This window comes from Physeter macrocephalus, chromosome 1 (assembly GCF_002837175.3).
Source record: "Physeter macrocephalus isolate SW-GA chromosome 1, ASM283717v5, whole genome shotgun sequence".
Taxonomy (NCBI): domain Eukaryota; kingdom Metazoa; phylum Chordata; class Mammalia; order Artiodactyla; family Physeteridae; genus Physeter; species Physeter macrocephalus.
The window spans coordinates 143,405,334-143,427,375 of NC_041214.2; the positions used below are offsets into that span (position 1 = coordinate 143,405,334).

Consider the following 22,042-nt stretch of genomic DNA (forward strand, 5'->3'; position numbering starts at 1 on the left):
AGCTGCTCCGCGGCGTGTGGGATCCTCCCGGACCGGGGCACGAACCCGTGTCCCCTGCATCGGCAGGCGGACTCTCAACCACTGCGCCACCAGGGAAGCCCCCAGCCATTCTTCATCATTATCACCCTTGTCAAAGCTTTCACCTGGACCGCCACCAAAAGCCTTCAACTTATCTCTCACTCTTGTTCTCCTAGAGCCTAATTTGCATACAGAAAACAAAGTGATCTTTTAGAAATGCCAATCAGATTATGCCGTTCTTATCTCGGAACACTCCAAAACACTTTGTATCCCAGTGACTATAAAATACAAAGACAAGGGTCTACATTTCCAAGCCATTTTCTATCACGCTCCCCCTTTTCTTTCTTTTTTTTTTTTTTTTAAATTTATTTATTTTTGGCTGTGTTGGGCCTTCGTTTATGTTCGAGGGCTTTCTCTAGTTGCGGCAAGCGGGGGCCACTCTTCATCGCGTTGCGCGGGCCTCTCACTGTCGTGGCCTCTCTTGTTGCGGAGCACAGGCTCCAGACGCGCAGGCTCAGTAGCTGTGGCTCACGGGCCCAGTTGCTCCGCGGCATGTGGGATCTTCCCACACCAGGGCTCGAACCCGTATCCCCTGCATTGGCAGGAAGATTCTCAACCACCGCGCCACCAGGGAAGCCCACGCTCCCCCTTTTCCATGCACCCTGGCCACACCGGTCTCCTTGCTGTTCCTTGAACATACTAAATATGTTTCTACCCACATTTTTGCCCTTGCTGTTTCCTTTGGCTACACGGCTTTCCCCCAAGGTATACACAGGCTTGCTTTTATTTTTTTCAGGTCTCTGTGCAAACGTCATCTATTCAGAGAGGACTTTCTGGACCACCTTATCTGAATAGCCACCCCCCTCCCCCCATGCTTGCCATCTTTCTACTACACTTATTGTTCTTCTTTGAACTCTGTACCACCTGAAGTTATATTGTATATTTATTTGTTTATTTTTGTTCCTTCCAATGGAATGTAAGCTTCCCAGAGCCAAGGATCTTATTTTATTTCTCTGCTGTGCCTGAGACATTTAGAACACTTTCAACCTAGGAAAAATGAAATTACTGCTGGTGAGGTGAGCCAAGGTTGCAACTCCCTCCAGGGAGAGTTTTGATAATGGTAAACATTTGACAGATGGCCTGGAGTTATCTTGCTCTAACAGTTGTTAAGGTCTAACTAACTATTTCTGATAAGGAAACAGAAAGAACATTTTGTATTTTTATGTTTTAAACCTTGCGGTAGTGAGCCAGGCCCATAATAAGTTCTCAACAAATTTTTGTTGAATAAATGAATTAAGAAATGAAAGAATAAACGCAAATATATGTGTATGTACATGAGTTACACAGAGATCATCTTTAAAATTGCTGGATCTTCAGATAATTTTTTATTTGGTAACAACTATGCCTGTAATGTTAAAAATATTATTTAATGAGGCAAAATAATTTCACTTTGCTTTAAGTATTAAAATGATTGTGACATTCTTTCTCTATGACTTAGCTAGGTTTAAAGCAAAAGAACTTTCCGTCACTGAAAGGAAAATATGAGTGTATTTTAATTAACCAAAGATATGAACTCTTACAAATATACTTAAATTGTAGGTGGAGAACCATTTAAGACAAAATTATCTGTGTTTTTCAAGCTTTTACATATCAACCCCTCATGACAGAAATTTCTGGAAAAACTACATGTCTACAATAAAGACATATACAGATGATTTCTTCAATTTTGGAGTATTGTATTTTTCCACTCTTGCGTTTTTACCATACAAAGAAATTAGAGTTTTACTTTCTTGGACATGAAATTCCGTCCTCCCCTTTCTGTGGTGATTGTGTTAGACTCTTGTTTCTCTCTTTTGCATTTCACACAGAGCATAACAAGAACTGAGTGTAGAAAGAGCAGGAACTTGGAAAGGGTATGAGTCAAGCTGTCAGCAAGTGTGGTTTCCGGTTCCTGTTTTACCTCTCAGTAGCCATGGGACCTTGGGCAAAGCACTAACCTCTCTGTGTCTCCAAAAAGAGGGTAGTTTTGTTGGCTTTTACGATGGTTTTTCACTTTACAATGGGGTCCTCAACCCCTGGACCGTGGATCAGTACTGGTCCGTGGCCTGTTAGGAACTGGGCCGCACGGCAGGAGGTGAGCGGCGGGTGAGTGAGCGAAGCTTCATCTGCTGCGCCCCATTGCTTGCATTACTGCCTGAATCATCTCCCCCGCCCCAACCCCGGTCTGTGGAAAAATTGTCTTCCACGAAACCGGTCGCTGGTGCCAAAAATGTTGTGGACCGCTGCTCTACTAGTTTCTGGACCTATAAAGTTCACACCAGTTTATTCCAGGGCTAGATTTCTTTCCACTGAGGTATACTCCTCTTCAACACTGCACTGCACCGATGAGACCAAAGTAAAGGGTTTTTAAATCATCTGGAATCCTAAATGTGGGCTACTGTTTTCATTACCTCGAGTCTAACTGTATTCATACCCTTGTATTTAAAAGAGTGAGTTCTTCATCAGGAAGTCACTTGGGTTATGTAAGGTATAAGCAGCATTCAGTAAGAGTTGGTTACTTTCCTGCATGAAGATGAATGGGACAAATGGTGTCTTTTTAAAAAAAAAATGTATATTCCTTATGAAACATTTGGCAGTTGTATCTTTTTTTTAAAATAAATTTATTTATTTATTCATTCATTTTTGGCTGTGTTGGGTCTTCCTTTCTATGCGTGGGCTTTGTGCTTGGGCTTCTCACTGCGGTGGCTTCTCTTGCGGTGGACGCGGGCTCTAGGGCTTGCGGGCTTCAGTAGTTGTGGCTCATGAGCTCCAGAGCCCAGGCTCAGTAGTTATGGCACGTGGGCTTAGTTGCTCTGCGGCATGTGGGTACTTCCCAGACCAGGACTTGAACCTGTGTCCCTTGCATTGGCAGGCGGATTCTTAACCACTGCGCCACCAGGGAATTCCCACAAATGGTGTCTTTTTGCTAAGTTTAATATGCTGGGTTTAATATAGCTGGGAAAAAGGCAGGACAAAATGAGGGTTTGTCCTTACAACACACTATTGTACTGAGAGGAGAGCGTTCTTCTATAATATGAGAGGGTTAAGAGAAGAGTTCTCTTCTATAATATGCATTTCAGATGTCAGAATTTTCCCTGAGGATACTCAGGATGTGAAAACACAGGATACTCGTCCCAGATAACTGAGGTGCCTATCAAAGGAATATTTTCAGTGAGCCCAGACTCTTGCATCTTCCCATACATAGAAAAGCGCTAAATTCCTTAACTTGACATATCTGGTTTTCTTTAATTAACAATAATCTTTTGATGTTCGGACTACCTGCCCTTTGTTGCAAAACTCCTATATATCCTGGCTCTCCCCTTCACCTCCTCGTAGCAGTTCTCTCAGGGTTACTTGAGATGCTGCCTCCTGGGCTTGAAGTCCTAAAAATTTCCGCCTAATAAAACATAACTCTCAACAGCAACAACAAAAAATTTCATACATGTCAAGCTTTTCTAAAATTGACTTTATTGATGTATGATTTATATACGATATAATGCACACATTTTACGTGTACAGTTCTATGACTTATGACAAATGTATAAGCCATGTGCTGTGGGTTAAATTGTGCCCTCCCCCCCCAAAAAAGTTATGTTGGAATCTTAACCCTCAGTACCTCAGAATGTGACCTTATTTGGAGACAGTGTCTTACAGAGGTAATCAAGTAAAATTGAAGTAATTAAGTAGGCCCTAATCCAATATAATTGGTAACCTTATAAAAGGGGGAAATTTGGACACAGAGGCATGCATGCAGGGAGAATGCCATGTGAAGTTTGCACCTATGCTTCCACAAGCCAAGCAACTACCAGAAGGTAGGAGAGAGGCCTGAATCAGATCCCTTTTTTGCCTTCAGAAGGAACAGGGACCAGCTGACATCTTAATCTTAGACTTCTAGCCTCCAGAATGGTGAGTCAATCAAGTTTTCTTGTTTAAGTCACTCAGTTTGTGATTCTTCATGATGGCAGCCCTGGGAAACTGATATACCTTGTAGCCATCACTCCAAATAAGACAGAGAATATTATCATCACCCGTGAAAGTTCCCTGATGTCTTCCTGCAGTCGGTCTCCACCCTTCCTCCCAACTCCAGACAACAAAACACTGATCTGATTTCTATCACTATAGATTTATTAGACTTTTCTTTTTTTTTTTTTTTTTTTTTGTGGTACGCGGGCCTCTCACTGTTGTGGCCTCTCCCGTTGCGGAGCACAGGCTCCGGACGCACAGGCTCAGCGGCCATGGCTCACGGGCCCAGCCGCTCCGCGGCATGTGGGATCCTCCCGGACCGGGGCACGAACCCCTGTCCCCTGCATTGGCAGGCGGACTCTCAACCACTGCGCCACCAGGGAAGCCCTATTAGACTTTTCTTAAACTTCATATAAATAGGATCATGCAGCATGTTCTCTTTTGTGTCTAGTTTCTTTCACTCAACATACTATTTTTGAGATTTACCCACTTTTTTTGCCTGTGTCGTTCATTTTTATTGTCAAGCTGTGCTCTCTACTCTCCTTTCCCCAAGTTGTTGTGACTCAACTGATCATAAATCCATGAGTCTATTTCTGGACTTTCGATTCTGCTCTTTAACTGTTTTGGAATAGTATTTCATATGCTCTGCTACTCCAAGAGTAGTGTGAGAATAAATAATTAGTATGTTATCCAAATAAATTATGACTGAAACCCAACTCCAATCCTAAAAGACCCGAAATGGTCTGACCCAGTAAGTCAGTCAAACACAAAAAATTAATATTACCAACATATCTCTTTGCAGATATAGCAAAAGATGCCATCAAAAGGCCTATTCAATGGTACCATTTTGCCTACCTGTCATTTTGTTTGAGATCCAAATACTCAAAAATGTTGACATACATCTCAGTTCTGGGGTGCTCCTTCCTTTTGTTTCATCTTTCTCCATTCCTGTGCTCTATCAAAATTTTTCTGCACAATAAGCCCTGCCGTGCCTGGGTGCTGAAAGTGATCCATTGAACATGTATATCATGAAGCTTACCCTTATTTTTTATCCCCTTCCAGTCACATGATAATGACTTTTATCTCCAAAAATGTCTATAAAAATTCCTTAACGTTTAGGTGGCACTAGACCTTGGTATTATATTTTGATTTTACATTCTCCAACAAACTATGCCCATTATAACCATGTCATTCTTTAACCTTTTCCCCATACACGTGTACACCTGTGGCTTTTTCATTTGGAATGTCCTTTTCCTTGCTATTTACAGGACCTTAGATGGATTTCTTTTTTTTTTTTTTTTTTTTTTTTTTTTTTTTGTGGTATGCGGGCCTCCCTCTGTTGTGGCCTCTCCCGTTGCGGAGCACAGGCTCCGGACGCGCAGGCTCAGCGGCCATAGCTCACGGGCCCAGCCGCTCCGCGGCACGTGGGATCCTCCCAGACCGGGGCGCGAACCCAGTTCCCCTGCATCGGCAGGCGGACGCGCAACCACTGCGCCACCAGGGAAGCCCTTAGATGGATTTCTGTTTCTTCTACAAAGCATTCCTTAATAGTCACAGTTGACAGTGACCATTCACTCGGTCTACTGCACCAAACACAGAAGAATACACGATGGACACTCTGTAAATATTTGTTGAAAGAATAAAAAGAAATCTGCAACCACATCAGTATGTTAAAGTTTAGATTTGTAATGTTTTTCTCCTCCGGTCTAAGTTCTATGGGAAAAACAGTGATTTCCTGAAAAGAAGAACCTTTTAAATGAAAGGCTAATTTCAAAAGATACGATTGTTCTAAAATGATTTTTTATGAGCCTTCATTTAAAAGAAAATCACACCGTGGTGATAATTTATAAATAGTCCACTCTGATGGAAGAGAAGAATACATGGTGAAAAAGTGTTAAGACAGGTTTACTAGATGTTTGATCTGGGGTCAGGCTCTGGAGACTTGATGTCAGACTCTAAGCAATAGGGAACCATTAGAGGTCTTTAAACAGAGAAGCTTGATGACAGTGAGCGGATGGACTGGAGATTAAAGGGAAGAAAGAAGGAACCAGTTAAAAGAGTATTATAAGATCTCTGATCACAAGGATATGGAATAGAGAAATGGCAATAAAAGAGGGAGGAGCTAGAATAGAAAAATATTTTTAAAATAGGTTTAGTGACCAGTTGGATGTGGAGGATACAGGAGAGGAGGGATTCCAGGATATCTTAGTCCCTTCAGACTGCTATAACAAAATACCATCGACTGAGTGGCTTATAAATAAGAGAAATTAATTTCTCATGGTCTGGAGGCTGGAAGTCCAAGATCAAGGTGCTATCATATTCAGTGTCTGTTAAGTGCTTGATTCCTTAACAGGTACCTTCTCACTGTGTCCTCACATGGCAGAAGGGGCAAGGGATCTTTCCATGGCTTGTTTTATAAGGGCACTAATCCCATTCATGAGGGTTATAGCCTCATGACCTAATCACCTCCTACATGCCCAACCTCCAAATACCATCACTTTGGGGATTAGGTTCCAACATGTGAATGTTGGCAGAGACATAAATATTCAGTTCATAGCACAGGGCAACTTCGAATTCTAAATTAAATTATTGCTAGTATTTCCAACTCTCCAATTTCTCTCTATTTCACTTTCCCCTGTCCCCTTTCCTTTTCTTAGAGGGTAAAGGAAGTTAAAAAGCCAGACCAGTGGCTTCAGATATTGTCTCCATCAGATGGAGACTGACAAATAATAGACATTGTCACCGTATTATGTAGACATTTTAAAACAAAGTTTATTTTAACAATGTTTCTGTGTATAATCAAGTGACTTTAAATTCCATACACCAGGACAAGAAGACTTACTTGGCTGAAAATCAGGAAAGTGACACCGTTTTGGAGGGAGAACAAAGTAAGATGTATGAGGGAAGGACAGGAAGGAAAACATAGAGGAAGGGCTGTTGGTAATGCCTTAGTGCTATTGAGCTAATGCTCATCCTCTGTCGATGATGAGTAAGCAGACGTTCTCTAACAATTCTTCTCAATTAATAGCATTTCTTCTTTTTTTAATTTTTAAATTTTATTTTATTCGGTTTTTATACAGCAGGTTCTTAGTAGTTATCTATTTTATACATATTAGTGTATATATGTCAATCCCAATCTCCCAATTCATCCCACAATAAATAGCATTTCTGATAAACCTGATGTTCCAAATTCCTTCTGGCTTCTCTGTACTTTATCTTATTTGAAGACAGTTGGAAAGTTGTTCAGTCAAAAAGTAGAATATACCCTGTCTGTTCAGATAGAGAAATAAAAACAGAAATAAGGAAGAAAGGAAATGAAATAGAAATTTAAAAATGCCTCTCCTATGATCTCTATATGGTCATAATTGTAGTGTACGTTTATAGTACCTTTACCCTCTTCACATTCCACTTTGAAAGCAGCAGCACCACCCTCATTTTACAGATAAAGCAGTTGAGTTCCTTAACATTTAGGTAATGAATGTCTAAGATTTTATAATTTATGAGTGGCATATTCTTATCTTGACCTTTGGTTTCTTAACTATTGATTCAGGGTTTCTTATTCCAATGTAGATTTTTTTTTTTTTGGCGGGGGGGGCAGGGGTGATGGGTGGGTAGGTAATTGGAGGATTAGTAGAGAAACACACTGTCTCTTTCTAAGCCAACTGCCTGTCCTGTACTCCATCTCACACACCCAAAATCCAGTGGCAGTGGTGAGTGCTATTGAGCAAAGTGAGTTTGGCCAATTTCATCACTCTCAGATTCTGTATAAATTTTTAGTAGGTGCAGGTCGTTGTAATCACTTTTTTCCTCCATGGTCCCTGACTATACAAGTCTTGGATGTGTATTAGTTGACCACTTAAATATCTGGTTGGTCACGTGTTTTCACACACTGATTCTTCTGGCATTTGGAAAGCAATGAGTACAGTGAAGAAAAGCTGGAACAAGAACTTAACCAGGTGTGCCTTTTGTCAAGAGTTTTAACAATGAGGTCATAATGGGCAAGCCGACCCACTGCTTCCCATCTCCATGGTTTCCCACCTGTTGCACTCATGAGTCACCTCTATGACACCTCTTTTGCTCTCAGTCTGACTTTGCCTGGTCCAGACAGAGCTAGGCTTTGCCCTGACTCAGCTGCTGCTGCTCTGACTTGGTTGGTTCCCTTTGTCCCTTCCTTCTGCTCTGCTGCCCTTTTCCAGAGTTGCTGCCAACTGGCCTCTCCAGCACTTTCCAGCTCCAGCGGCTCTTGGCCTCCTGCCCCATGATTGCTCACTTCCCTGTTGCTACTTACTTTGCCTCTGTGTCTGCTTTCTGTTCTACCCCAGATTTCCCAAGCTGTATGACATTCCCTACCTGCAGGTAGTACGCACAGGTCTTCTGCACTATTTAACGGCAGATTTGTCCCTTTCCGGAGGCATCCGAATCCCATCCTCTGAAGCTACTCTTGGGGAAAGGGCCAGTCAACAATACTTACTATCATGCTTTTCCTCTCCTTCCCACATCTGACTGGGCCTTTTGTGGGGTCCATGTCTCAGCTTAGAGTGAGGCTCTTGCTTTCCTAAAGGTTGGAAGATGGCCACTACCTTAACCGTAGGGTGGGAGTGGTGGGGGGAGGGGTCTTAATTTCTCACTCAGCTTGTGCTCATTACTCCTGGGTCTTGCCACTAAGGACTGAAGAGCTCCCGTAGGAAGAGTGAATTAGATTCAGACAATGCTCCCGGTTGGATTACTGACTGACAGCTGACAGCAGATCTGACTCCTCCCCAGTATCCTCTGAAGACATCATTTAAAGCTGAAGATCCTGAGTTCTTTCTGAGGAACACTCTTCTGTGATGAAATAATATAATCCACGTATATTAAAAAGATTGCATGAAATTCTAGTTGGCCATCACTTATTATTATTTTTTTAAATACTTGTTTTATTTTATTTATTTATTTGTTTGCGCCAGGTCTTATTTGCAGCCGGTGGGCTCCTTAGTTGTGGTATGCAAACTCTTAGTTGTGGCATGCGTGTGGGATCTAGTTCCCTGACCAGGGAACGAACCCGGGCCCCCTGTATTGGGAGTGCAGAGTCTTTAGCCACTGCACCACCAGGGAAGTTCCCCGGATCCTTTTTTCTTTCTTTCTTTTTTTTTTTTTTAACATCTTTATTGGAGTACAATTGCTTTACAATGGTGTGTTAGTTTCTGCTGTACAACAAAGTGAATCAGTTATACATATACATATGTCACCATATCTCCTCCCTCTTGCGTCTCCCTCCCTCCCACCCTCCCTATCCCACCCCTCTAGTGGGTCACAAAGCACCCAACTGATCTCCCTGTGCCATGCGGCTACTTCCCACTAGCCATTAATTATTTGAAGGGACTGAGATGGGTTAGCATGCTCATTCTCCTACTGACTTCATCCTTTCTGTAGCTGTGCTCCAGTGACACAGAGACAGAGCTGGTACCAGCGTGGGCAAGGAGCAGAGCCTCAAGCATTAGCATCACCTGTCCCTTCAACAGTAAATTCAAGCTGAAGGAGTCGGATATGAGAAATTCGACTCATTTAGAATGACAGGGCCATATCCCATTGTGGGTGAGCTTGGCCATACTTTGGACTGGAACCCCCATACCTCATACTGGAACCTCCAACAATGCAAGCTAGTGGGAGAACAGGGAAGCTAAGATTGAGAGGAACCAAGGATGCAAAGATGGCCATTGGCACAAATGATGGTGCTCGTAGGGATATGGCCATCTAGCTAGATTTGGGCTGGCCTAGATTCTCTTTCAGGAGTGTTTGGGTGGTTTGGGATAGCGAGAGGACAGCCCAGTCTGGGAGTTTTTGCGTAGAAATGAAAGGCGTAGAAGTGAGATTCGCGTCTATTACTACCAGGTGGAAAGTTGAATTGGTTCAAATTTCAAGGTTCAGACGTTCATCAAGGAATACAAATGGCAGGCACAGCTCCCACATGGAGTGGGAGAAGGGCATGGCAAGTTGTCAAGGCCATAGATGAGAGGTCAGGCTGTTATAGCAGGATTTCCCACCAATACAGGACCAAGTTCTCAGTGGGCAAGCAGCTGGCCAAGGTTCTCCCAGGCTCATTAAATGGCAGCTGAGACATAGAACCAAGACAATTCTAGATTATAGTTCCTTATAGAAGGTCTTTCTTGGTTGAGATTGAATCAGTAACTGGTTGGGACTGAATCTGACAATTGAAGGAACTAATCCCTTTAGGAGAAGGGAGCTATGGAGGTGGTGGAAGGGAGTGACTAGTATAGTGTTGTGGTGACGTAGGGTGATGAGCCTTCCTGGCTTGCCGGTGACCAAGGGGAGTCCTGGGACACAGGCCTCTGAATTGTAAAACTGAGACAGTCCTGTTTTAACTGCTGGTCACCCTATGAAGAAATGTATTTGATAGTCTTGGTCAAATGCCTCCTCAAGTGTTGCTTAGGGTTAAATATGAAAAAAAATCCTTATACAAAATGTTTCATGTGGTAATTTTATGAAATGTGGTGATTTTTAAGTAATTTTGGTAAGAAACTAATATTCACTTTGATATATTTCATAATAGAATCTTAGAATTTCAAAATTGAGATGAAAATTAGATGTCATTTAGTCTCTCATTGTGTGAGTGATAAAACTGAGAGCAAAGGAGGTTAGAATAACTCAAGTCTGTATAGTTCCTTAAGAGTATACATTTTTTTTGAGTCCAAATTCTTTGCTTGGCCTCATCAATTTTTTTCTGCATCACCTAAAGTTTCTTCCTTTTTCCTCTTGTCAAGAGCCTTTAAGAAAGATCTGAAGAGTTCTCATTAAAAGGAAAATAACACCTTTCTCCTCTTTTTTATGTCTGTATAAGATGATGGATGTTAACTAAATTACTTGTGGAAGTCATTTCACAATATATGAAGGTCAAATCATTATGCTGTATACTTTAAACTTACACAGTGCTGTATGTCAATTATATCACAATAAAACTGGACCAAAAAGAAAAAAAAAAGCCTGAGGGGACCTTCAAGATGGCAGAGGAGTAAAACCTGGAGATCACCTTCCGCCCCACAAATACATCAAAAATACATCTACATGTGGAACAACTCCTACAGAACACCTACTGAATCCTGGCAAAAGACCTCAGACTTCCCAAAAGGCAAGAAAAGCCCCATGTACCTGGGTAGGGCAAAAGAAAAAAGAAAAAACAGAGGCAAAAGAATAGGGACAGGACCTGCACCTCAGGGAGGGAGCTGTGAAGGAGGAAAAGTTTCCACACACTAGGAAGCCCCTTCACTGGCAGAAACGGGGGGTGGGTAGGGGGGAGCTTCGGAGCCATGGAGGAGAGCGCAGCAACAGGAGTGCGGAGGGAAAAGCGGAGAGATTCCCGCACAGAGGATCGGTGTCGACCAGCACTCACCAGCCCGAGAGGCTTGTCTGCTCACCCGATGGGATGGGTGGGGGCTGGGAGCTGAGGCTCGGGCTTCCGACGGATCCCAGGGAGAGGACTGGGGTTGGCTGCGTGAACACAGCCTGAAGGGGGCTAGCGCGCCACAGCTAGCCGGGAGGGAGTCCGGGAAAAAGTCTGGAGCTGCCGAAGAGGCAAGAGACCATTGTTTCGGGGTGCACAAGGAGAGGGGATTCCTTCCCCGTGTGCCCACAGAAGGCAGAGCACCACCTAATCAAGATCCAGAGATGGGTGTGAGCCGTGGCTATCAATTCAGACCCCCCAGAAATGGGCATGAAATGCCAAGGCTGCTGCCGCTGCCACCAAGAATCCTGTGAGCAAGTGCAGATCACTACCCCACACCTCCCCTCCCGGGAGCCTGTGCAGCCCACCACTGTCAAGGTCCTGAGATCCAGGGACAAGTTCCCCAGGAGAATACATGGCACGCCTCAGGTTGTTGCAATGTCATGCTGGCCTCTGCTACTGCAGGCTCTCCCTGCATTCCAATTATGACTACCATACCCCTCTCTCTGCCTGGCCTGAGAGAGCAAGAGAGCCCTAATCAGCCACTGCTTTAACCCCCTCCTGTCTGGGTGGGGAAACAGACACTTGAGGGTGACCCACATGCAGAGGCGGGGCCAAAACCAAAGATGAACCCCAGGAGCTGTGCGAACAAAGAAGAGACAGGAAAATTTCTCCATGCAGCCTCAGGAGCAGCGGATTAAATCCCCACAATCAACTTGATGAACCCTGCATCTGTGGAATACCTGAATAGACAAAAAATGTTCCCAAAATTGAGGTGGTGGACTTTGGGAGCAACTGTAGATTTGGGGTTTTGCTGTCTGTGACTGATTTGTTTCTGATTTTTATGGTTACCTTAGTCTAGTTTTTAGTGCTTGTTACCATTGGTGGATTTGTTTATTGGTTTGGTTGCTCTCTTCTTTTCCTTTTCTTAAAATTTTATTACTATTTTTTATTTTATTAAAATTTGATTTATTTTGTTTTTCTTCCTTTTTTTCTGAGCCGTGTGGCTGACAGGGTCTTGGTGCTCCGGCTGGGTGTCAGGCCGAAGCCTCCAAGGTGGGAGAGCTGAGTCCATGACACTGGACCACCAGAGACCTTCCGGTCCCACGTAATATCTATCGGTGAAAGCTCTCCCAGAGACCTCTGTCTCAACACTAAGACCCAGCTCTACCCAATGACCAACAAGCCCCAGTGCTGGACGCCCCATGGAAAACAACTAGCAAGACAGGAACAGAACCACACCCATTAGAAGAGAGGCTGCCTAAAATCATACTGAGTTCACAGACACCCCAAAACACACCACTGGACGTGGCCCTGCCCACCAGAAAGACAAGATCCAGTCCCACCCACCAGAACACAGGCACCAGTGCCCTCCACCAGGAAGCCTACACAAGGCACTGAACTGACCTCACCCACTGAGGGCAGACACCAAAAACAATAGGAACTATGAACCTGCAACCTGTGAAAAGGAGACCCCAAACACAGTAAGTTAAACAAAATGATAAGACAGAGAAATATGCAGCAGCTGAAGGAGCAAGTTAAAAACCCACCAGACCTAACAAATGAAGAGGAAGTAGGCAGTCTACCTGAAAAAGAATTCAGAATAATGATAGTAAAGATGATTCAAAATCTTGGAAATAGAATGGAGAAAATACAAGAAACCTTAACAAGGACCTAGAAGAACTAAAGAGGAAGCAAGTAACGATGAACAACACAATAAATGAAATTAAAAATTCTCTAGAAGAAATCAATAGCAGAATAACTGAGGCAGAAGAATGGCTAAGTGACTTGGAAGATAAAATAGTGGAAATAACTTCCACAGAGCAGAATAAAGAAAAAACAATGAAAAGAGTTGAGGACAGTCTCAGAAACTCCTGGGACAACATTAAACACACCAACATTCAAATTATACGGGTCCCAGAAGAAGAAGAGAAAAGGAAAGTTCTGAAAAATCATTTGAAGAGATTATAGTTGAACACTTCCCTAACATGAGGAAGGAAATAATCAAATCCAGGAAGCACACAGAATCCCATACAGGATGAATCCAAGGAGAAACATGACAAGACACATATTAATCAAACTATCAAAAATTAAATACAAAGAAAAAAATTTTAAAGCAGCAAGCGAAAATAACATACAAGGGAATCCCCATAAGGTTAACAGGTGATATTTCAGCAGAAACTCTGCAAGACAGAAGGGAGTGGCAGGACATATTTAAAGTGATGAAAGGGAAAATCCTACAACCAAGAGACTTGCAAAATATTTGCAAATGAAGCACACTGACAAATGATTAATCTCCAAAATGTACAAGAAGCTCATGCAGCTCAATATCAAAACAAACAACACAATCTAAAAATGGGTGGAAGACCTTAATAGACATTTCTCCAGAGAAGATATGTAGATTGCCAACAAACACATGAAAGGATGCTCAACAACACTAATCATTAGAGAAATGCAAATCAAAACCGCAATGAGGTATCACTTCACACCAGTCAGAACGGCCATCACAATATCTACAAACAGTAAATGCTGGAGAAGGTGTGCAGAAAAGGGAACCCTCTTGCACTATTGGTCGGAATGTAAATTAATACAGCCACTACGGAGAACGGTATGGAGGTTCCTTAAAAAACTAAAAATAGAACTACCATATGACCCAGCAATCCTACTACTGGGCATATACCCTGAGAAAACCATAATTCAGAAAGAGACACGTACCACAATGTTCATTGCAGCACTATTTACAATAGCCCAGACATGGAAGCAACCTAAGTGTCCTTCGACAGATGAATGAATAAAGAAGATGTGACACATATATACAATGGAATATTACTCAGCCATAAAAAGAAACAGAATTGAGTTATTTGTAGTGAGGTGGATGGACCTAGAGTCTGTCATACAGAGTGAAGTAAGTCAGAAAGAGAAAAACAAATACAATATGCTAACACATATATATGGAATCTAAAAAAAAAATGGTTCTGAGGAACCTAGGGGCAGGACAGGAGTGAAGATGCAGACATAGAGATTGGATCTGAGGACACGGGGAGGGGGAAGGGCAAGCTGAGACGAAGTGAGAGAGTAGCATGGACATATATACACTACCAAACGTAAAATAGATAGCCAGTGGGAGGCAGCCGCATAGCACAGGAAGATCAGCTCGGTGCTTAGTGACCACCTAGAAGGGTGGGATAGGGAGAATGGGAGGGAGATGCAAGAGGAAGGGGATATGGGGATATATGTATACATATAGCTGATTCACTTTGTTATACAGCAGAAACTAACACACCATTGTAAAGCAATTATACTTCAATAAAGATATTAAAAAAAAAGAGGCTTTATCACACATAGGCCTAGTGGTTCTTTTATTAGATTCCTTCAGCCTTCTTCAGAAGCTTCTGGTAAAATGTACTGTAGAACTCTAAGGATATTGGTTGTAATGTTTCTATGACAATTATTCCTCTTACTACGAATAGCATGAATACTATTACCACCATTACTGTCATATGAGGGGGATGTGAGACTATAGTTTAATCCCAATTTCTTAGGTGGGTTGACATGCAGAACACCATGAATTCAAGGAGTCTAGCAGTACTTCTTAGCTCTGGATATCTCTTTGTGGTCCCTGTTGTAAATCTCTGAGATGGATACTTAGCTCTGGGGTCAGTCGATTTACTCTTTCCTACATGTTGTCATTTTGGTTACTGCCTGGGCTATAAGTCATATTCAGGCCTTGCATCCCTGCAGTAGGAAAAGAAATCGAGTCCTGCACAGCCACCAAAGCTTCAACCCCATAAACTGTTACGAGAGAATTCCATACCTGCAGACTGAGTCAAAATGACAAATAACTCTTCAAGCTTCAAAGTTTAGAGGATAGGTCGATTCCAACTGGAGGGTCAGCCTGTCATTTCTCATTCGATATATTGTCAGGCATCGTGTCGAACATGCCCAGAGTAGCTCCGGGGTGGGGGTGGGGGGTTGTCTGCTGCTGAGAGTCACAAACAGAAGGATGTTTTTTGAACAAGTTCATGGATAAGATGTGTTCATACTTTAAAGGTGCTTCAGGTGAGTTTGGGAGAAAAAAAAGTCCAGATTCTTCATTCCTTAAAATGTACACTAGAAGACTAGCCTTGAAATATCTCCTTGGTATTTCACCTGGACCTGTTCAAGGTTGGATTGAGAATAAATTCCATCTGGGTTAAAGTTGAAAATATAAATTTATATTTTTTCTCTCAAAACTATAAAATTACCGAATGACAGGTTAAATAAATATCATCACCAACGATTTTGTTTTTGTTTACATGATATCACTGGTTTAATTTGGGTTGAATTGGCTAATTTATTTGCCCAAGCAATGCCTTGACTACTTTGGAATTTAAAAGACACTATTTTTGTAACAAAACAAAACAAAATAAAACCAAAAAATCACTTTTTGTTCCCAGTAAAACTATGGCTTTTTAGAGCAGTGAAGAAAGAAAACGTTTGTTACCAGGGGTCCAGAAACTACGTATGTGAGACTAAAAATGTATTCTTCCATTATAACCTCAGTTATAGGAAGGGAAACTAATGTTTCAAAACTGAATGGTTCATCCTCAGAATTCTAGGGAATATTTTTCTGAACTACCCTAGAAGCTAACTTTAGTATTTAAAATCTCTAGGTAGTTCTAAAATGTCCCTTGATGATGAGCAGATAATCTCTCACAGGGAGTTTTCTTTTTTTAAAATTTGGTTAATGTCACCTTTATCATGCTTTTACACAAGCACCAAGTTCAATGTTATATAAGTAGTAATAACCAGAGTTTCAGGCTTCAGTAAATATAAGGCCTAATAAATGCAAACTAAGTGAGGTTCATTGCTTTTGCTACTTAATAAGTGTTTAGCTTAAAACAGTCACCTTTTTTTCCCCCTGATATAAGACCTTGCATGTATTTGTTGATGACAATTAAAAGTTAGCTTCATGAGAAGATCAAATTTAGCTGGTTAATAAGCCCACACTGGAACAGGGAGATTGCTTTCTCAGACGGAGTAAGAGTTTTTCTTATAATATATTGCTTTTAATAAAGAATCATCCCCTACATTAACTATTCCAATATTCATTACAAAGGAAAACATAACACAACTTATCTTGTCAGATTAAGAAGCTCCTGAATCAACCTTTGGAAGACAAAGTGGGGCTTCTGAATAAACAGATTATATTATGTAGGGCAATGCCAGCAGGCAAACTTAATTATGCTTTCTCCTAGCATGTGATAGTATTTCCCATGAATTATTGTGAGCAAACACTTGGCCCTGCAACCAATAGTGTAATTTTTAAGGTAGTCATATGGCGTGGTAGTTCTTTTGCTTTGCCGTTCTGCTTAATGCCTAGTTTAATCATAGTTTTATCATTTTCCTTAGTTTGATTCAACTCATATTTGATTTTGTAATCTTATCAAGAATAAATTCCTAGCTAATCAGTAAAGCACAGAAAGAAAGTAGGGGAAACACAGCTTATGGTTTGGACTGTGCAAATAAGAAGCACCCTCTTTGTGTAGACAGATAGAGGTTTGGAACTTGTATATATTTTCTTGTGCCGTCTCTCTGTGTGAGGTAGGCAAGCCAGATCCATCTCCTAGCCTCAGGTTTCCCATGTATAAACATGGAAAAATTGTAGTTAGGAAGAAGATTATCTAAAGTAATATAAAATATTATAACAATGTTTTATGCATAGAAATATTCCTGAAAGTTTTCATTGTCAATCTAGATTATGTGACTAGAAAACTGATTATTTGAAATGTCATTGATTAACCTTCCTATAAAACAGATTTTCATATCTCATGCTTGTTTAAAACATAACAGAGACCAGCAATAAAGCAAGCCACTGTGTTTATAATAGAAGTAATGAAAGTATACAGTTTCCATATTTTAGGATATGAAAATCTGTTTTGTAGCCAAAGTTTGATATGACACTAGAAGCAGGTGGGGCTATTTTGAGAAGAAGTCTACCAAAATCAAGGAATTCTTCCTCTGAAATGATCGCACAGAATTTATCTGGATTCACCTGATTGTGCTTCTAGACCAAGGCTTCTACTAAAATATCACAGAAAAGCAAAATGCCTTTGTCAGCTAACTTAGTAGTCTGATGTGTGAGACACACCTTTCCACTACTTTTGATATATAATCAATGTGAAGTCACCAGAAATATCTTCTAACCAAGTTTCATTCCAACATTTCTGACATTTACTGTTTAAAATATGACCAAAATAATATGATGATTGCTTTCTGAACTACAAATGCCATTTCCTCTATAAAAAGCCCTCTTTATGGGCAGATAATCTGTGACAAGCTTAATTTTTTTAGGTAATTTCTCAACTTGACAACCTTGCCATATCTAATCTATTTTTTTCCCCAATGTACAGGACTGGAATCAATCTGAATAATTAGGTCTTCTCACATCAAATAAGATGTTCTAACTCTTTTTTTTTTTTTAAATAAATGTATTTATTTATTTATTTATTTTTGGCTGCACTGGGTCTTTGTTGCTGTGTGCAGGCTTTCTCTAGTTTTGGTGAGCGGGCTACTCTTTGTTGTGGTGCATGGGCTTCTCATTCTGGTGGCTTCTCTTGTTGCGGAGCACGGGCTGTAGGCGCACGGGCTTCAGTAGTTGTGGCATGCGGGCTCAGTAGGTGTGGCTCGTGGGCTCTAGAGCCCAGGCTCAGCAGTTGCGGCGCACGGGCTTAGTTGTTCCGCGGCATGTGGGATCTTCCCGGACCAGGGCTCAAACCTGTGTCCCCTGAATTGGCAGGCGGATTCTTAACCACTGTGCCACCAGGGAAGTCCCAGAGTTTCTAACTTTAATGAAGGATAATTTCATTTATTTAAATTTTAATTTTATTTAATTCTTAAATAAGCAGTATATTCACACGGTTCAAAATTCTAAAGGCATAAGAGAATAATCATTGAAAATTCTCTCTTCACCCTTGTCCTTCAGCCACCAGTTTCATTTTCTGGAAACAACAATGACACTAGTTCTTCGGGTATTCTTCCAGAGAGATTCTATGCTGAATATACAAGAATATACATCTATAGATATAAATATACTATATTCTGGGAACCCTCTAATGAGCTGTGTAGAATCTGACTCAGAGTTGCCCGATTTCCCATGTGGTGTTAACACCCTCCTACTTCTACATTGTGCACGCATCAGAATCACTGAGTGGGTTTCCCGAAGGTGTCCCAGGAAGTAGCAGCAGAGAAGCCCTAGGGCAGAAAGTGATAAGTGGGTGGCACACCTGAGGAGAGGGGCTGGGAGGCTACCTGAGGTCGTCCCTGAGCAACAGCTTGCAGTAAAACAGTTGAGCCAAGAGGACAGGGGAAAAGGCACTAAAGATTTCCAACACACAGACCATTTATGTATGAGTATGCACAGCCCGTCACACTTAAAGAGAGGTCAAGAAACAGGTGATACTGAGATTCTAGCATGGATTCAATTTTACTATATTCCTGTAATTCTAGAAAGAGACTCATCTGGAGAATTTTCACTCCATGGATTGATTGTCCTACTAGGCTTTCCTCATAGGCGTGTGTGTGTGTGTGTGTGTGTGTGTGTGTGTGTGTGTTTGTGTGTGGCAAAATATACACGACATAAAATTTAACATTTTTTTAAAAATTGAAGACACACACACACACACATACACACATATAATCACAGATCATTAATGAATAATTGGTGCAGATCTGTTTTAGAAATTCAGAAGATCTATTTCTGTGGACCAGTTAACAGTGGTAGTAACACAACAGATCCCAAGAATGAGATTTCCTGAGAAAGAAGAAAAAAAGAAACATAAGTTCTTGTTATTTCTTTTTTGTTAAATTGAAGTATAGTTGATTTACAATGTTGTGTTAGTTTCAGGTGTACAGCAAAGTGATTCAGTTGCACATACATATGTATCTATTTTTTTTCAGATTCTTTTCCCTTATAGGCTATTAAAAAATATTGAGTATAGTTCCCTGTGCTATACAGTAGGTCCTTGTTGTTTATCTATTATATACATAGTAGTGTGAATATGTTTATCCCAAACTCCTAATTTATGCCCCCCCTTTCCCCTTTGGTAACCATAAATTTGTTTTCTACATTTTCTGTTTACCATATTAACCGTTTTTAAGTGTACAATTCAATAGCGTTAAGTACATTCACATTGTTGTGCAACCTCATAAGCTTTTGTAGAAGAAATGCATGGCAGAAATTTTCAAACGTTTGCTTATGTTGAAAGTTGCCATTTCATGCCTGATTTTTCGCTTAGACCCCTGCTGTATCAAAAGATTTTGAAGTCTTTCTGTGAATTTGCTTTCTGCGGGTCCATAGAATGAAAATCACTAAAAGATGGTGTCATGTCTGGATTTCTAGAACTCCAGAAATGGCTGAAAATTTCCAGGAGCAAAAATAATTTGAAATGGCCATTATTTTACTCATTGTTTTGAGAAGTGCCAAATACTGAAGTATCAAAGTAACCCATTCAAAGAATATTATTAGAAAACTTCATTATAACTTTTATATTCAATGCTTAAGGCAGTGTTTCTCGACTTTGGCACTATTGACATTTCAGGTCAGATAATTGTTTATTGTGGGGCTATAGGATGGTTAGCAGTGTTCCTGGCCTGTACCTGCTAAATGCTGGTAGCCCCCTCCCCCAGTTGTGACAACCAAAAATGTCCCCAGAAATCGCCAGATGTCCTGGTGGGCGGGGGATGGCAAAAATGCCCACCTTTTAGAACCACTGGCTTAAGGGAGTACATGTAGGGAAATCCTGATTTAGGGCATCATTTCTAGAGCTAGTCTCAGTGCCAGTTGCATGAATCAAAGATACAGAGGGCTGTGGCATGGGTAAAATATGGAAATAATTTATACCAGTTGCTAAACAGGTGCTTTTCTGAGTCCTCCAAATTCTCCCACCCTGCACTTTCTCCTCCACAGGACACATTTCCTACCTCCCCACTATGCAGAAACTCAAGGGTTAAAACTGGCATAACCAGAGGACTCCAGGATCAGCCTTATCTATTATTAAATTGTATTATCTATGATTATTTATTCATTTTATTACTTATATTTATTTTATTGGCACCCTTTTCATATAACTTAGAAGAAACTAGGCTGATCACAACTCTCTATTCACAGTTGAGTCCTTGAACAGAAAGTCAGTTTACTCCCTTAATTTTGTTGTCTTGACAGACAAATACTATATATTTCCCTGTTCTACACATCATCCCTCCTCAAAAATGATTGATCTCTCTTTATCACTGAACGCATGTTAAACCATATTCTGGCTGAAGTTTCATTTTAAGATGGGCTTGAATACCCAGAGAGAAATTGCTACACAAACTTACAATGTGAAAATCGCTCCAGCTGAGAAGATAACAAAAGCTTTGTCAACTTGCTCATAATAGAGTCAATGATAGTGCTTGGAATTCATCTTCACGATACCGTCGATAAGTCATTTATTTACAAGCCGCTCATGCTGCCCCACAGATTCAGAGACACTGACAAACGTATTTATTCAGTAGTTACCATGGATCTCAGCCTACACTCTTATTTGCAGGATTATTGAGCATTTAAATATTGTCTTGTGTTTTCCTTGGCTTTCAGAGAATTCCGTTTTGTTTGAATCTGCTTCTGCCTTACATTAAGAATTATTGACCAATTTTCTGAAACTCCAAAAATTAAAAATTATTGACCAATTTTCTGAAACTCCACATATTAAAACTCCTTAAAATATGTGAAAACAAATTTTTATATTAATTTGTATCTAGTTAGAATTTTAAATTACTATTGTTTCCTGATTATAAAAATCAGTAGGCTATTCATCCTGAAAGTAAAAAAAAAAAGAAAAGAAAAGAAAGAAAAAAATAGTACTACCCTTTTATCTAACAATCCAAAGATAACAATTTTTAATCTTTTTGTATATATTTTGTATATATTCTTCTGGACTTTATGTACATAGAGTATTTTTGTTAAAAGCAAAATGGCAGCACACTCTAAATCTTCCTTTTTATGCCTAATACAATGTAGACATAAAATAGCTTTGCATGATTCACTTGTGGTAGTTGTAGAGTATTTCCTGTGTGAATGATCATTATGCATTTAGCCTTCTTGATTCATAATTATATTGATATTATTTTATGTTATGTTTATAGTCAACATTGCTATTATGATTCTCATGTATACATCCTTCGTGTATTTGTCCAATTATTTCTTTTAGATCATTTCCTCAGAGTGAAAACATGAAATCAAAAGATATGATGTGGATAGACCTAGAGAGTGTCATACAGAGTGAAGTCAGAAAGAGTAAAACAAATATCATATATTAACGCTTATATGTGGAATCTAGAAAAATGGTATAGATGATCTTATTTGGAAAGCAGAAATAGAGACACAGATGTAGAGGACAAATGTATGGATACCAACGGGGAAAGGGGTGGGGTGGGAGGAATTGGGAGATTGGGATTGGCATATACACTATTGATACTATGTATAAAATAGACAACTAATGAGAACATACTGTATAGCACAGGGAAGTCTACTTGATGCACTGTGGTGACCTAAATGGGAAGGAA

The 22,042-nt window shown here is 40.6% G+C and overlaps 1 protein-coding gene across 5 annotated transcripts in view; it reads left to right on the forward strand.

The window, feature by feature from the left end:
* Positions 1-22,042, forward strand: part of LOC114486964 (SCAN domain-containing protein 3-like) — a 332,132-nt gene that overhangs the window by 222,656 nt on the left and 87,434 nt on the right. Inside the window, exon 5 of one of the 5 annotated variants that reach the window (XM_055086235.1) lies at positions 12,458-13,111. The exons of the other annotated variants lie outside the window; for them this stretch is intronic. The gene's annotated coding sequence lies outside the window, so the exon portion shown is untranslated. Of the gene's footprint in view, positions 1-12,457; positions 13,112-22,042 lie in introns of those variants that run through there. 5 annotated transcript variants of the gene reach the window in all.